Raw genomic sequence first — 15,523 nt, 5'->3', positions numbered from 1 at the left:
CTTGAACTGCTTACGAGGCAGGCGCCCTCTACTGGAAGCGAGCAAGGATGTGACACTAAGACAAACTTTTATCACTAACAGCACAACTTCTGGCAAACAAGGGGTGCTCAGTATTGGCAAACCCCTTCTCCTATCTCAACCAGGGACAATCTGGGCACAGAAATGCCATCAGTCGCAACGTGCCAAATTCCATCTTCAATGTCCCAACGCCTCTGACTTGGGTTCACTGAGGCAACAAGGAGCAGAGTTGGTGGCGAACAGACAGCGAGACAACTGGAGGTGGATTACCACGGCCAGTGCAAAGTGCTTCCATTCTTTTCAGATCAACAGACACGCTGTCCTTATTAAAAACGGGTGTCAGACAATCATCTTTTTCTCTTAACCGCTATTTGTATTCTGCGTTTGGAATGGTAAATGTGAGTATTTCAGTGGCTGAAAGGGATGAACTCCTACTGGCATGGTCAGTACGAAAGCAGCGTGCTAATCGCTTCGAAGCCACTCGCAATCCGATGCATTCATTTAAATGGGATTCACTGTCCTCTCTGTTCAAGTACTCTGCAGCTCAGGCTATCTCCCAGATAATCCTTTTTAGATTAGTGTCAGACCCCCAGATGAAATCCTTGCTCATTCCCTTGCCATGTTTACCAGGCTTATTTCCAACACTGTTTCATATGGATTAGGCAGAGCAACTTAGTGCTCATATGGTTTTCAGTGCATCTCAGTACCTCATGAAATTACATTATAGATTCATTGTATAAATAGAAGACTGCACACAATTATAGTCCGAAAGCCCCAAAGCGAAGGACTAGAATCCAAAAGTAGATGTGACCGAACCTTGCTGTGTGCAAACATCTCATAATAAATTGGTCACACATTTGTTTATTTAATCGCTGTTTTCTAAATTTTCTATTTTGCACAGAAAAATAACCTCTCTCCACTCTTCAGCAGAAAAAAAAAACAAAGGAAGGCAGGTGTGTGCTTCCAGAATTGTCCAGTCAAATCAAGGATGTAAGCAATGCAATCAAGCAGAGAGAGACAACTGCATAAAAGAGAATTAAAGTGAGGCCTCCCCTGATCTACAAGGCCACAGCATTTTAACCTTGGTTATTATCAATAGTTCCATGTACAGTGGGGTTTTCATTACTGGTAGGTACTGGGAGAATCATTACTTATCAGGGCCATAAGGATTTTCCTTGCTGATCGGTAAGTGATCAGCACGGTACAGGAACCTATGTAGAATACAATTGAATATTGGGATTTGCTTTGCTCTTGGACACTAGAGGTCAAGCTGTTGATAGGCCACTGGGTTTTATGTTGGTGCTGGGCAATACTGACCAGCCCACACATTTATACTATGCACCGATACTTGAGATTTCATTGCTGTGGAACACTGGGCTTCCAGTTGCTGCTGGAAACCGAGGCCCTTGCTGTTGATGGATATAGCTCCCTGAGTGGAGATTAGCAGAGACAGCTATCATTGGACCTGTAGGTGAGTGGATTACCCTTGATTTAATAAGAAGTAACAGGTCATTATTTCTAAAGCTACAGGATGGAAAACGACATCTGGATTTTGGATGTAAACATTATTCATCATGTCAGATGTTCTGCTATTCCTGCCAGTACACTATGCACTGACTAGACTGTATTTCTAGGGAAAATAAAGAGACAATACTGTATGTATTTATTCATATCTACTGTATCTTAACTCCTGTGTTTCTAGAGACAGCTAAGTGTCATCCCAAATCTTACTCCTGTTTACTTTTTCTTTTAAAGATGATTGGCTGGATCCTCAGCTGGTGGAAACTGGCATGACTCCATTGATTTCAATGTCCACTAACTGAGGATCTAGCTCGATGTTTCACGTGATATTCCCATCATATACTTGCATTCGCAGAGGGTTCTAGAGTTTCAGTCACCACAAATCCCATCAGGGAGCATTTGGATCAAGCTAAAAAACAATGCAAAACCAGAGATAACAGAGATACTGCTGAGTGGGATTTCACTGGCACAGGCTCGCTGTGCAAGGACCAGGCTCTGGCTCCGAGATGAGGAATGACTTCTTTTGTAGTTTTTTTTCTGGGTCATACCACCAGCCACAAAAGTCTCCACTTTATGGATTGAGAAGACTAAAAAAGGTACATCCACATACCCCACTAGTGTCCCTTTACATGAAATATCCTGAGGGTAAGGAGAGAGCTTGTAGCTAATGTTCCGTATGCATTTGGCTATTTGAATACCACTGGGAACTCTAGAGGGCCTCAAGATGACAGGTAACAACCCATTGCACTAATGGGGAATAATTCTGGCCTTATGTCATACTATTTTATATTGGTGTAAATCTATGGCTTCTATAGGAGCGGCAAGACCTCAGCATCTTTGTGAATTTGGCACAAGATGTCTTAGGATTGGTTGCCCCAGGAACGTAAGTGAACTGTCTTGCCAAAATTGGCCTTTTTTAAAATAAAAAAAATTTCACAATTTTTTTTTCTAAATATAGGATTTTTTGTGTGACATTAAAAGATGGAGCCTTTTTCAGGGTTTTCTTCTTATTGGCCGAGTCTATTATTTTCCCTTTCTCCTTCCTTTTCTCCATGTTAAAATGAATAAAAAAAAGGTGTGGGGGAGGGAGGGGGGAAAAGACAAAAGGGAGAGGGGAAGAAAAAAAAGGAAAGAGGGAAAAAGGGAAAACTAAAAACTGAAAATTGAAACACTCGGAAATTTCAAAACCAAAAGCTTTCAACAAAAAGTTTTGCAAAAACTTTTGAATAATAAACTCCCCCAAACAAACCCCTTTTCATTCCCCCCACCAAAACCATGACCGTAACATTTTTCCCCAATATTTTTGTTGCAATTCTTCAACCACTTCTACTGAACATTTCTGAAACTTGACCTGAACTGAAATTTTAAAAGTTCAATGGCACTTTTGTTTTAAATCTTTGATTTCATTTGTGCACAACTCAGCATTTCCCAGTTCTGGCTGGGACTGGAGTCAAAAGAGTTCCAGAATGAGAGATATTTTATTCTTCTGATTCATTGGGCCCAACAGGAAACAGGATACGTCAGAATTATTTGGGAAAACCCCAGATCCAACAGGTTAAGGGAAAGATTATCTGAATCCAACATCTGAACTTTATGAAATTCTACTGCCATTGTTTACTGTGTATTAAGGCCCTGATCCTACAAACACACCCATATGTAAGTTTACTGCCATAGTTACTTCCATTTAAATCAATGGAACTAGTCATATTTGTAAACTTCAGCACATGCTTAACTTGCGTTAAGTTAGTAAAGTTAAGCACACATTAAAGCCTTTGCAGGACTAAAGCTTAATACTGGTATGCATGGAGATTTGTATATGCCACAATATTTCTCTAATCACCCCTCCCTCATTGTCCTAGAAGATATGAGCAACTGATTTTCCAGGTATAATTTCCTGTACAATCACTGTCGATGAGTTGAGATTGGAAAACACAGGCAGTTCAGGTGCGTTTCGTGGCGGCATTTGCAGAAGGCATCCTTCACCTATTAGCCCATTTTGATTCCAGATAAAGGCTGTAAATGTTCCATGACATACAGAGGTTCCCCCGAATGCTGAAATGCTACTAGACTGCAATCATTTAGAGCGGCAGATGCCTGTTCTCTTCCAAGTATTACTGTCGGTATGTGGTAATGAATTCATTGATTTTACCATTTTTTTTATCACAACAGTTATTTCAGAGATAAATGCCTCTCATTTGCAGTTATTAAATCTGCTGTATCTAGGACAGCTGTTGGAATAACTGTCCAGTGTGGAGAGAAGGGGGAAAATAATCCACACCTCCTTCCCTTGTTTGAGAGAGTTAATAAGAGGCCAGGTGGCTTGAAGCAAGATGGACTTGCTGAGGCTTGTGGGAAATGAAAAGTTTGGCCTACTCCTGTTCTTGAGTACGGTGCTAATTTGGTGGCATACGCTGGAGTCTTTCTGCCTTCTCTTGCATGTCCGCACCACATTGAGGGAGGGGCAAACTGGGTAATAAATTTATGCTGGACAGGCTTCTGACCAGGGCAAAATGGTAAAGCTCTGGGGTGCAAGACTGGGGGCTTGGGAGATTTTCTGGTACCTTTGTCTGATACATGAGTAGCTCAGGGAGCATTCATGCAATCTAGCTGGGTGTGGGGCTCCATATAATGTTGTGCTGAGTGATAACATCACCTGGAGGGGTTTGCTGCTTGTTGCTAGACAAGTATTGGGAGAGACAGCCCAGGCTGGAGAGTTAAGGAGACACAGTGGTACCCCAATTCCAGGTATGCCATTGTCCTCCCCCTGTTTACGGAGGCTTAAAGATGAAATGTAAGCTGAGACAGTCTAGCCTCAAAAAGAATTAAAATTCTGATTCATGTGGCTAGAAAGATCTTTTGACTCAGCTGTGGATTGAGAAGCATTTTCTCATCAGGGAGTGAAAAGCACAAGGGCGTGGGAAGGGGCTCCATCTTTAGGTCAGGGGTTCAAATCAATCCTATTTTGACACTGACTATAAATGGTGACCCTTTACTGAGTATTTGATAGTCTAGACAGACAGGCCCTGCACCAACACTAAATTCACATGCAGGAAAAAAAAAGATTTCTTTTAAGAATAGCTGAGACATACACAGAATGACTGTGCAAAGTGTTTGAGTTTCGAATGAGGCACAGTTTGACACAGTTAACCTCATGCGATTGTTGAACAGTTGGAAGCTGAACGCTGCAAATTAAAATTACTTTCCTTGACCAGCCAGAACAATCCTTTATTTCGTCAAGGCTCTAATTCTTTTCACTGGAGAGGCAGCTAACTCTTCTTCTTTAGTAAGGCTGGGAACTTGGTACAATATGTTCCCAAATCTTGTAAGATTGCTGTGGGTATTGTGAGAAGACCACTCATCTGTCAGGCTAGTCCAGTCGTTCTCAACCTATTTACGATTGTGGGATGCAGCCATTACTCCCTGTATGGCCCTGAGGAGGTCACATGGGCTGCAGCTCGGTGCTGATTGGGCCGCAGGTTGAGAATCACTGGGCTAGTCCCTTGCACTAGCACCCCCTGTCTGTTAAACTCATTTTTGCATCCAGTACCATAGGTCATTGATTGGTCCATGCATAGCCCTTCTGCTGGCCTCTGTAAAGGGGTTGAATTTCTCCCTGCAAACACATCCCTTAAGCCACACATTTGCTAGGCTCGCTGTACCTTTCAAGGTCCATGGATGCATTCGTCTCTCTTCTCCTTGCTAGTGAAGCCTAGGGGCTGAGAGACTTCTGCTCTGTGTGGACCTCATTGAGAGATGGAGTTACCATTACCGACATGCAGTGGAAAAGTGGTACAGACTGTTCTCTTGGCAAATAAACTCCTGCAAATACAGGAGCCAAGGGAGCTGCTGCAATGGAAGGACTATTGACAACTTAAATAGCAGGGTCATTTGGAAAACACTGTGTGCACCTGCGCATGAGGTGAGCCTGGGGCGGGATCTGTCCATCAGTGAGGGGAATGAGAAATGATTGAGGAGCACGGACCGGACACTAAACCTGGTCTTTCATTTGCTTTGGATTGATCGGAAGGCCACCAGACACCCTAAGGGCTAACTGCGCCCACGTGCGGAAGACCCAGCCGAGTCAATGGGAGCTTCAGGCACGTACTCTGCGCAGGAGCAGAATTCAGCCCGAGCATCAGAGGAGGCTGCGGAGCAGGCAAAAGGTTCCACATTGTTTCCCTCACCCCACCTTTAGGTCACAAATACCTGGATGGCTCATTCGCTGACCACTGCAGTTTTTTAGTGAACTGGTGCACCAGGAAAGTCCCTCCCATGCTACATCTCTGACATGTCTCCTACATGGAATCATAGAATATCAGGGTTGGAAGGGACCTCAGGAGGTCATCTAGTCCAACCCCCTGCTCAAAGCAGGACCAATCCCCAATTTTTGCCCCAGATCCCTAAATGGCCCCCTCAGGGATTGAAATCACAACCCTGGGTTTAGCAGGCCAATGCTCAAACCACTGAGGTATCCCTCCTCCCCAAATGAGACAGAGGAAAGAGCAATCGGAAGCCTGCTCCTGAGGCACTGATGGAACGTGGTTATTGACTACAACATGGGTGAATGAGAGAATGGCCCAGTGTGAGTCACGAGACCTGGGGTCTTTAGCCAGTTCTTCCATGGATCTGCTGTGTGACCTCAGGCAAGTAGCTCCTCTTCCCTTTGCTTCTGCTTCCCTGCCCACCCTCTGGCTGTCTTGCTAGTTAGCTCTTCAGGACACGGACAGACTCTTACTATGTGTCTGTGCAGTGCCTATCACCATGGGGCCCCGATCTTGGTGGGGGCCCCGAGGTGCTGTGGTAGTAGGTGTCCAGCTCTAGACACATGGTCGGAAGGGATGAGCAGCATGGGGGAGCCTGATCCTGTATTAGTGAGAGAGCTGGTGCATGGCCAACAGGTTACTCCCACCTAGTAGTTATAGCAAGGGCTAAGAGAAGAGTGCTGTAGCTAAACACCCTATTATCATGCTCAAGATCATGCACAAATCCACATCTCCTCAACCGCACCTAGTCGCCACCCGTATCCCTCCCTATTTATCATCCTACACTCTTGCAAGTAAGGGAGCAGCTGTGCAAAGGGTAGGAGGCCTCTGCTCCGTACCTTGGACTGTGTCTAGTTCTCCTTGTCTGCATTTACATTTGACTTCTGCACCCCCTAGCACAGAAGGGTGACAATGCAAAGCTGCATGTTCAAGGCCAATGGGAAAAGGAGATAGGATGTGGGTTGTCTACTCCAATCCCTTGCGGCCAGTCAAGATGGTCACCTCCAGAGTAGTTTCTACATCTAACACGAGGCCTGGGTGATAAACTGCAGGCATCTCTCCTGCCAAAGAGTCATGTGGGGACATCAAAAAGACTGGTACAACCCACTGGCTTAGTGTCAACGTCTCCCTCTAGTTACTGGTCCCGGTAAGGATGAAAGACTGCTACTTGCTAACAGCTAATGAAGTTGCTTCCCTCACTAAAGAAATACGGGCTGGTGGCATCAGTGCTGAAGGGCCTGCTGAAGACGGCCTGGCCTGTATGCACTCAGCCACAGTTCATTACACTAGCTCATGCGGCGCCCTTAAGCACAGCAGCCCCTATACCCTCTCCCATCGCAGCAAGGAAATCAGAACTGTACAACCCAGTGACACAAAGAGAGCAGAAAAACACCCCCCTCCTGACATCCAGAGCCATTGACATTAAATAAGAAGGGTGTTGTGAGTGTGATCTACACAGGAACAGGGGGAGGGGGGGAGCATATTGATGCTCCTGCAAGTGAAATTCTGCATATTCATCCCCCGCCCCCATTTCCTTTATCACTTATTCTGTAACAGCTGTTTAATTAATTGCTTGAGCGGCTTCCTAATACATCTTATTTACATACAAAATTACAGAATAATGGTTTGCCTCTGAGTCGAGTGAGAATTTAATGTCTGCTTGCCATGCATCGTGGAATATGGTTACTCAACAAGAAACAGAAGTTCTGGTTGGTTTTGGGGGCGGCTTTTCTTTTCTTCCCCTCCACAGGTTTTGTTGCTGTTGTTCATACAGGCATTAACAGCTGATGCCGGAATGATAACAGCAAGGAGGAGGCAGATGAGCCTAGGATTCAAACCCCCTGGGGGAGAAAAAGAAAGAAAGAAAGGAACTCAACATGATGGCTTCTAAAAAACTAACAAACAAACAAACAAAACCAGCCAACCAACCGACCATCCCATCCAGCAGCAATGGAAACAATGCAACCTTATCTTTGCAGTTCAGGTTTATCCTGGGGCTGGTGGAGCTCGCTGTGCATCCAGAAAGTGTCCCACTTTGGCCGCCTTTTTTCTAAAGGAGGCCCCTTTCTCCTTTCGACAGAGGAGCCTTTTCAGCTGATGGCACTTGTGTCCCTATCACTGCAGGTAAGATCGGGCCCATTGACGTTTTTCTTTTATGAGCCTGATTACATTCAATCAGGATCCATGAACCGCAGTGCCTTGAGCCTGGAACTCATTAACTCGAAATGCTGGACAAGTAAATGCTCCCAAGGCAGGCTAAGTTTACTTCTTTCCGGGTTTTGCTGAGAACCCAAAGTTTGGCCTTGGTTCGCTGAAAGGTTTGCGAGCCTGGACAGACTTTTGGGCTGGTTTTGCATCGCTGCAAACCATCCCAGCACTCCCCACAACGCTTCCTAACCAGCAAGCCCAGTGACACCCCCTATGTTACGTCAGAAGTTTTCTGGGGGTCTGCAATCCCTTCTCTCCTGCGCACACCCTTTCTGCTTCACTCCTCCAGGGCTGGAGTGAAGCTGGCCCCCCCATCCTGAGCTCTTCAAGGTTGTGAGGTGGTAACAGGTGCTCACATCCCCCATCTTTCCTTTTGTGAGGGTGGGAGGCTTGGCATAACTGCTTCCCCATCCTCCCCATTTCTTCTGTGGAGGGGTGACTTTCCCCTCTCCACCACCTCTCTGGGCAGCTGCAGGACGGAAGAGAGACAAGTGCTGTCAACATCACAGACAGGCTGGGATCCGTGAGTCAGCTTAAGGCCCCTTGCGTGGCACCTGGGATCACCGTGCAGCGGAAAGCAGTACGGACAGGTTGATTCCTGCCCTGCTGCTGAACAAAGGGAGGGTGGAAGAACCATCCAAGAACTAGGAAGGAAGAGGGCGTAATGGAGGCTCCCAAACAGGTAAAAAGGTGGGATTGGCCACTACTGAAAGTCTGTGAGGGGGAAGAAGACAACTATCCCCTGCCTCGAGACAGGGATGGAGGGATCGTTGAAGGTGCTGTCATATCCACCAGAAGATATTCAAGGTAAAGGGGTGTCCTGTAGCCTGCTGGGAGTAGAACAGAGCTATTCTCAGGAGAGAGGGGTGTATAGCAATTTATAGCACGTTGGCTCACGGTTTTGGGACTATCTGAGCCACACAACTCAAATGAATCAGAAGGGGATTGAAACCCTGATTGTGCACATGTTTTAACTTAAGTACATGCTTAATTTCATCCCTGTTTAGCAAAGCACTCAAGCCCTGATTCAGGAAAGCATCCAGACTCAGGAAAGAGCATAAGGAACATGCTGAATCAGGGCCTTAAATCAGTGGGACTTAAACATGTGCTATAATTAAGCACGCATTCACACACTTTGCTGAAAGATGGACTCTAAACACAAGCAGAGTGTCCATTACCTACTGACAGCCAGGTTCCACAGGAGAAGCCTGATCACAGGCCATCCAAAGTTCTTTCCAATATCCTTGTTACTGACGATGAAATACCAGGATTTAGAAAAGTTCCTTGCATTATGTCAGCAACATTTTTCCCCCCACCGCTGTTTCCAAGGCTGCTACTAAATCCCTATTGAGAACTATTTCTCTAAGGCAAATACACACACACCCCGTTCATTTTCATTACTGGCTTTTTCTAACTATATTCACTTAATATGATATTTGCTTGCAACATGGTCTGCTATGTATACTGTGCTTTATAAACCATCTCTTGGGGAAAATAACCAGAGAAACACAATTTTTCAGCACCATCTCCTTTTATTAAAAATAATGAAAGAGAAACAAGAGGCATTCCAGCAGTCAAACATCCTTCCACTGTTTCTTATTGGTATTTTTATGACAACTGAGTTGCCCAACACAGAATCTGAGATGCGGTACCTTCTTATGTTTGGGTAGTGCATTTCTACATCTGTCCTTTTAGCTACTTAGCTAGCTATATACATATACATATATATATATATATATATATATACACATACATATAAAATGGGCATTATATCTACAGAAAGAATATAGAAATATTGAAAATACTAGACAGTACAATCTCAGTTGCAATGACTAACTTCATCCCCAGATTTCAAAGCTTGAAAGGAGAGTTCGATTATTTCACTCTATATATCAGTTCCCTCTGGACATCACGTAACAAGAGCTGCTGCAGCCTGCTCTCTCTATGGGCTGCCACCAATCACTGGCAGAGCTATTGGAATTAATTGTGCACATGTAGAAATATATCCCAAAGGTCCAATACTGCACCCTCTTTCCATGTGTTTCATATCTTCATTATTCTAGTTACAGCACTTCACAGGCCTACTGCAGTCATGATAAAGCAACTCAGCCTGTCACTGCATTTCATGGTAGACGCTCCCAACTCAGCCGAACATACTTTACCGGTGTGTCGATCTAAACGTGAAGAAGGAATGGGTTAGTGCTTGTGACACATGCCAAATGGCCAGCGCTTGCCACTAGTAGATTTTGGTTCAGATCATTGACTCTCTCTCTAATATTAAAGCTATAATTTATACACTTGGCTGATACTCGGGGCTTGTTTTCAAGTCATCGATCATTCTGGAGCACTCGTATATGATTCAGACTCACTTTACAGGTTCTTCTGCCAGCTATTGATTCTGATGAGATTATTTATCAATTACAAAAGGTTTATTCCCCACAACGCTCTCCACTAACGGATCTGCATATTTATTTTTCAGGGTGATTTATTAACATGTCACTGTACATTATGGGGAAAACCAAATTTTATGGGGTGTATATGTTAAGACCCTCTGAAAATTCCACAAGTGCAGTTAAGACAGGAATGCGTCAGAGGAGCAATGACACAATGTTCCTTCCATTTGCTTCACAAATAAAGAGACTGAAGACAAATTCAGGTCAACCCAAATCCACAGGGAAATTATCCTGTGGTTCAGAAGTGCAGTGGGACAGTCGTCAGCACGACCCCTGTCTCCATCTTTCAGAAATTCCCTATCACTGAGTCCATTAAAATCACAGTCACATCATTATTCACATGAACAGTGGGGTCAGAGGTGATGTCTCTAGTACTTGTTTGGCATTGAGCTGCTATGGAACTGTTTTACATGTTCCCTGGAGTCTTTTGCAGGATGCAGTTTTGTATTTCTAAGACTTCCTCTGGATCCAAGGCGCCATCACAGCCAGGCAACGAGTCCTACTTGCATTGCATACTTCTGCATTCATGCTGCCCTGTTTCTGATACTAACTCCTTTCTTCCCCTCACCACCCCCATTCCCCTGCCATTGTGACATCTTGCCCAGCTTCTGGCCAATGTAGGATATTCCCTATCATATGAATAGCTGTTATTTAATTTGGCTATGGAATAAGTTTGCCAAGAGTAGTCCCCCCCACCCAGTCCATAAAAAATCCATACACTAGTCAAATATGGGCTTGTTTCAATGCAGTATTAGCTCTAGGTATAACCTGAGTTTTGCCTGTAACCTGACTCCTGTCCACACACAAAAATCTCCATCTTGAGTTAAGTGGTGCTTTGAGCCTGAGCTAGCTGGTCCACGGAGAGTAGGGGTTAACATTAGAACTTGAGCGCTGCTGAGGCTGGAGCGAGGAATGTCGTAGGGTTGCAGCAGGCTGAGTTACAACAACTCATCAGTTGCTGCTCCAAATCCCCCTGTGCAGCTCCTCTGTTAGCTAGGCCTCGTCTACACTGTGAAGTTAGGTCGATCCAGCTACATTGCTCAGGGGTGTGAAAAATCCACATCCCTGAGCTACACAGTTAAGCTGACCTAACCCCCACGGTATAAATAGCGCCAGGTCAATGGAAGAATTCTTCTGTCGAGCTTGGCTACCGCCTCTTGGGGAGGTGGATTACCTCCACCGACAGGAGAGCCTCTCCCAGGGCTGTAGAGAGCGATGAAGTGAGCTGTAGCTCACGAAAGCTTATGCTCAAATAAATTGGTTAGTCTCTAAGGTGCCACAAGTCCTCCTTTTCTTTTTGCGAATACAGACTAACACGGCTGTTACTCTGAAACCTACAATGAAGTGCTACAGCATTCCCAGCACAGACAAACCCCTAGCATGGCTGAGCTGGCACAAGCGAAGTAACGAGAACGTACTAACTCAAGCTAACTGTTGCGGTGAGGACAAGCTCTATGAAAGATGTCTACCTGAACTCTTTATGTTTTATGAAGGGGAAAAGAGTTGGACTAGCTCTAACTGTTACTCTGTCCCAAATCGTTAAGATTCATGACTTCACTCCGTAGGATCCTTTCTGTTTTGGTCTCTGATGTTCGGGAAGTAAAATAAGTATGTGAAAGGGGTAGTAAACTCCTCTCGTTCCATCTCAATCCAGTGTATTTATCCTCCCTAGCATGTGAAGTCAGGATACTTGGCATAATTTTTTAAACAGGGCACTGGGCCTGCTTACAACTTAGGTGCAACCAGAGTTTTTCCTATCAATGCCAGATGCTGCATTTCCCCAAATTGAAAGACAGGGGATAGTAGTGCATCTAATAACTTATGGGAATTCCCATTGGAAGGGCCTGGATACATCTCACTCCGTACATATTTCTTGTATGCTGATCACCCCAGCACCCAGGCACTATCACAAGACACTACCTGTTAAGGCTTGGGCAGAAGTATTGAAACAGGGTTTATGAATTGCTTAGGGCTTTGATTGATCAAACTACTACTTATAAAAGCTAGAAGTGGCTGGCCAGGTAATACTTCAGAACAAGAACCCAGAGAGTTGATCAGTGGGTGGGAGTGAGGCTTTTGGGAAAGAAAAGGTGACCACTCTATAGTCAACGTATCAAACTAAGAGTTCAAAAAGGCTTCCTACAACTCAGCTTCAGACAGAACAAACCAACATGGCTTTGTGCAGCCAGAATCATACATACCCCAACAAAAGAATTTTCCCAGCCAGCCACCACCCTAAAATATCATTTCCTTCTTCCTACCAGAAAATGCTGTCCATACTGACAACTAAGCCAGGCTACTCAGAGCAACTGCCTTATAGTGTGCTAGGAGGGGTCGGGGCTGGTATTACTCTAATTCATCACAGCTGGGCCTGGCCAAACTTTAATGGACAAACCCTGCGTTTGGGGCCTGCAGCTGCAGTATTTCATCTACTCAAGAGACAGGTATTAACCCTTTTCTTGCTGCTCCATGATTGGGGTCTACATACCCTATTATGCTTACACAGGGGGTTTGCTTAAGAGAACACCACATAAATTTCTGCTTTAAAAACGATGTGTCATTGCAAATCTTAAGGCCAATAGTATTTCTAAAAGCATATGAAACAGAATCCCCTCAAGACCCTCCTCCCCACACCTCCCAATCCCAAAAGCTGTTCCACAAGGAGCTCTGCAGAAAACTTTAAAATGAGCCTCCCTCTACCCTCTCAAACCCACAGTCTGAAATGAATTTGAACCTGAGCTGCTGGAGGTTTAGCCATCGCATTACCATCCAGCCACAAGTCAAAATAGCAGCTGAGATGAACCTTTCGTGGCAAGTGCAGTGCAGACTGTGCGTTTGATCATGACTTCATGATAAAATGCTTACCTCTTATGTAGCACATCTCATCCATCGATTTCAAAGCATTCCACCAGTTACTGCTCCCATTTTATAGCTGGTGAAACTGAGGCACAGAAAGGTTAAAATAATTTACCAAAGGTCATACAGTAGGTAATTGGGAGAGGTGGCAACAGAACCCAGGACTCACCGGCCAAAGTTCTGTCTACTAGATCATGCCGCCTTGCTGCCAGGGCTGCTAACCATGTGACTAACATTAGCTACATCTGTAAATCTGTGCAGCATCAGATCCTTAAATGGTAGATTTTATAAGACAAGAAAGACACAAAGGGAAAAAGAGTTATTAAGATCAGAATGACTGTAATATACCAGGTACAACAATCCCTCAATGTCTGCTCGTCCTATTTTGCATTGCTAATTGACATCTCATTAAAAGATCATTAGGAAGCTGAAAAGATAAAACAGAAAAACAAAGCCCAGGATGACAGAAAGGGCAGAATTCTAGGAATTTACAGTGAAAGCTCAACTGGATGCAAAGGTACAAAATCAGAAATCAACATTCATAAAAAAGAAATGAAGATGTATTAATATACACCCCTAGCACTGCATAGAGAATTGATGTGTATGTGTGTAGATAGATAGATAGAGAGAGAGAGAGAGAGATCCCCACCCCAAATATTAAAGTCAAACTGCAAAGCTTAACTCACTAACCAGGCTGTGGGTGGAAATTCATCACATTTTAAAGTGCCGCAGAAGGCTGGTGCTCTGAGCTATATTCCACTGAATCTCCAGAGATCCTAGAAGAGCCCTGGATTCGCTGGTAGGGAGGAATCATTTTTTTATGACAGGTTAATTTAGAGTATGTGCTACTGTCCTCCCACAATCCGTTTGGTGATAGCCTCCAGCACATTCATCTGTGCTTACTCCTGCATTGGCTCAGTCTGGTCCACTCAAAATGGAGGCACTCAAAATTAAAGGCCGCTTTTGAATATCTGGGAGTAAATGACTCACCCCAGGCTGTGTAGCCTGTCAGCAGCAGAGATGGGACCAGCTAGCAGACGATTATGGATCTCAGAGCTATGCTTAGGCCATGCAGCCACATCACAGCAGTGTCTTCTTTTTCTATTTCCCTCTGCAACTAATCGGCGCCACCATACATCTTTGCCCAAGGAGTCACAATTGCTCCACACGTCTCCCCCTGAGGGAAAGGCTGAGAACTGCCACCACAGGGCTCCCCAGCTCATAAGCCCAAACACTGATTTCCCTTCTGGGGACTAGAATATTGGGCCAGTCCTTGTAGCGCAGGAGGTATTTCCTCTTATTCCCGTGCAGAATATAAGTGCTTTATAAACTAAAGATAATTTTTATAGCCCTACATACAAAATGTAAATATAATTTTAGGAGACAGCATATAAAATGTAAATAGATGTGCAGCGCTATCAAAAGGTTAATAATCTCACTACAAAAATTCGTAGACAAACTCTCCTGCAGTTTAGCTGTTAACAAAGCTATTACATTTAATTGCACTATAATTACATAGCCATATACCTAGCTGATACCCAGCTATCGGGCACACAGAGTGCTGGTTTCACCATACACACAGCACATGGGGGTTTGCCTCAGGTGCTATAAGCATCCTCAGGATTGCTTACACTTTCCCGGTCAGGCTTTATTTCAGTTGAGCACACACGTAATGGTAGCCATGGAGTTTTAATACAGGTGCGGAGGGGTGGATCTGACACATGGAATAAGGAGAGGAACATATTTTAAACAACTCACTTAGGCCTCAATCCTGTAAAGCCTTACACGTAGGCTTAACTTAACCATTGTGAATAGTCTGGTTGACTTCAGTGAACCTAAAGACTTATGCATGTGTGTAAAATTAAGTCCATGCCTAAATCTTTGCAGGATCGGGGCCTTAGCAAAGACTTTAAAGTCTCCTTACTGCTGGCTTATTGTGTCCTTTACTCATGTGCATAAGACAGATGCAAGGATCAGAGGGACTGCTTCATGATAGCCTCCTCCTAGTGCTCGAGCTAGGAAGCTGGGACAGTGGATCTATCCCTAGGCATAGCCTGTGGGACTGCCTTGCAATGGAAGAGAAGGTACCTTGCTCCCTTCTAAGGAGTGGTGTTGTGGATAAATCTCCCTCCATGCCTGTGAGTCTGGGGAAGCATTGTGACTTCCACAGCTCCATTAGTGACATGGCAGAGTCATATCACTCCA

General features: G+C 44.6%; 1 long non-coding RNA gene across 1 annotated transcript; it reads right to left on the bottom strand.

Annotated features, from left to right (window-relative positions):
• Window positions 1-9,827: 9,827 nt before the first annotated feature.
• Window positions 9,828-14,078, bottom strand: LOC311532254. The gene is made up of 4 exons (XR_014714356.1): window positions 14,009-14,078; window positions 13,488-13,588; window positions 13,328-13,403; window positions 9,828-10,183 (listed from the first exon to the last, which is right to left on the bottom strand). It is a non-coding gene; the product is annotated as an uncharacterized lncRNA (long non-coding RNA).
• Between the last annotated feature and the right edge of the window lie 1,445 nt (window positions 14,079-15,523).

Source organism: Lepidochelys olivacea, assembly GCF_965140295.1.
Source record: "Lepidochelys olivacea isolate rLepOli2 genome assembly, chromosome: 16".
Lineage (NCBI taxonomy): Eukaryota > Metazoa > Chordata > Testudines > Cheloniidae > Lepidochelys > Lepidochelys olivacea.
Note: the sequence above shows the minus strand (reverse complement) of the source record. Positions and strands in the feature narration are given on the sequence as shown.